This window comes from Vespa crabro, chromosome 8, assembly GCF_910589235.1.
Source record: "Vespa crabro chromosome 8, iyVesCrab1.2, whole genome shotgun sequence".
Taxonomy (NCBI): domain Eukaryota; kingdom Metazoa; phylum Arthropoda; class Insecta; order Hymenoptera; family Vespidae; genus Vespa; species Vespa crabro.
Genome location: NC_060962.1, coordinates 6,771,732 through 6,774,034, shown reverse-complemented (window position 1 = coordinate 6,774,034; position 2,303 = coordinate 6,771,732). Strand labels below are relative to the sequence as shown.

Below are 2,303 nucleotides of genomic sequence, written 5' to 3'. Positions count from 1 at the left end.
AATCGTAGATGCTATTGAACGAATTTACGTGGAAATGTTATGCGCAATTAATACGACGATCATTTGAATTATCGAATAAATATATATTTCTAATCATTAAACAATATGCAGATATATTGAATCTTTGTATATATCGTATATATTGTTATTTTAACAAGTTATAACATTAATAAGTTATAATTAATTATTTAATTGTTTTTATGAACAATCGACAAAGATTAAAAATTCTCACTTACAACATATTTCACGGTCATATTGTAAATCATATTGTAAATCACATTAAAGTGACAATTATTAATATTTATATATAATGTTTAAATCATAGCGAGCGAAATTTACGAAGACAAATTTCATTTGAAATAAATCGACGACTTTTTTCTTATCTTTTTTTTTTTTTTTCTTCTTTTTCTTTTTATTCTTAGCTCGAATTCCAAGATTTCTTTTAACGATTTGTACGTGTGCGTGTGTTCTTTTTTTTTGTTTGTTTATGTAATCGGAGACGCTCCCGTTTTGTCAGGTGATTAATCCAAATAAACGAACGTATGGCCTCGTAAAACGACCGTATGTTTACCTTTATGAAAAGTTCAGCCATTCATGTTCATGATTAATTCTATCACAATTGACATTGAGAGAGGAGTTAAAATGATCGAAAAAAAAAAAAGGATCTTTGATTATCTTTTAAGAATATTCAATCGTCCTGATAATTATGATTTTTATTATATTCGATTGATATCGAGAAAGAACTTTTTTTTTTCTCTATACCTAAACACGTTCGTAGGAATATTTAGAAAAAAAGGGGGCGATAGAAAAATTTGTATTGTACCTGCAGGGTGTTCTTTCTTTTTTTCTTTCTTTTCCTTTATCTTTTTTTTTTTTTAAACATTCATCAGTTCATCGGTAACAATTTTACAAATTCGTTTTTTCCATGATCGACTTCTTTTTCCTCGATAATATCTTCCCCTCCCCCCCACAAATATCATAATAAATAAGACACGTTGATGAGGTTAATAAATTAAAAAAAAAAAAAAAAAAAAAAAAAAGGAAAAAAGAAAGAAAAAAAAAGAAAAAGAAAAAGGAAAAAAAAAAGGTAACGCTTTAATTTTCTACGAAAATTTCATTTGCAAATAAAAACTTGCATTTATATATAGGATATTTCAAAATTACTTATAAGCTTTATTACTAACAATTTTACAATCGGTTTTTTTAAAATTATATTTTGCTTTCTTTCCTTTTTTTGTTCCTTTTTTCTTTTTAAATAACTTTCCCCCACTATTACCAAAGTAAATTTACATACATCTGTATTCGCATATAACGTTTGTATAGCTTTAATATATTCCTCTTCTAAAAATAATCCGTTTCAAAAACGAGATAAAAATGAAACTTCGTATGTATGTACATGTAGTACATTTTCAAAATTATGAATCAATTTATTACGAGACAAGTGATATATATATATATATATATATATATATATATATATATATAAAAAGCGATTTTTTTTTTTAATAATTTCTTTTCTCTCTCTCTCTCTCTCTCTCTCTCTCTTTCTCTCTCTAAAATTACCGATACAAAAATACATTAATTCAATTTCGTTGTCCAGAATAGAACAGATAGATCAGAAAAATGATTATTATCGTAAATATTCGTAATATTTAAATGTAAATATTTCGAGATATAAGAAGATTTTATCTTAGTTAATTCTGATCTCCTAAAAGTGAAGAAAAAAGAAGAAAAGAGAAAAAAAAAAGAAGAGAAGAGAAGAGAAGAGAAGAGAAGAGAAGAGAAGAGAAGAGAAGAGAAGAGAAGGTAACGCTGTAACGAATTTATATATAGACAGAATTTATTTCATTTTTACCATGAAGAACATTGGGTCATCTGATAGGTATTGAAAGATAGGCATTGACCTAATTGCCAAATCAGGGTTTGCGTTTCGGCAAATCTTCGAGGTTTTCCATGGACCTTTAAAAGTTCGTTCACTTTAACCTTACATTATCTATTTGCGTTTTGAAATTTACGAGACAAAGAAAGAGAGAGGGAGAGAGAGAGAGTGTGTGTGTGTGTGCAGTCGTATATATAGCAGACATATGTAAATACATATTATATCATATTTACATAATATAAATATGTAAGTACGTGTAAAAGTCTATCATTCCGTCGTATTCCCCTCTTTCTGTATGTAAGTGTATGTGTATGTGCGTACGTGTGTCCGTGTTTGTGTGAGTATGTACGTGTATGTGTGTGTTTGTATTTGAATGTGTGTGATTCTATTGTGACACACGTTGCGTCAGTTTAACACTTTGGCC

The 2,303-nt window shown here is 27.8% G+C and overlaps 1 long non-coding RNA gene across 4 annotated transcripts in view; it reads right to left on the bottom strand.

Annotated features, from left to right (window-relative positions):
* Positions 1-1,966: 1,966 nt before the first annotated feature.
* The window catches only part of LOC124426240, an 18,819-nt gene continuing 18,482 nt past the window's right edge, over positions 1,967-2,303 (bottom strand). For all 4 annotated transcript variants that reach the window (XR_006942682.1, XR_006942679.1, XR_006942680.1 and 1 more), the window contains one exon: positions 1,967-2,303. This exon is cut by the window's right edge and continues 2,529 nt beyond it. This is a non-coding gene — a long non-coding RNA (uncharacterized LOC124426240).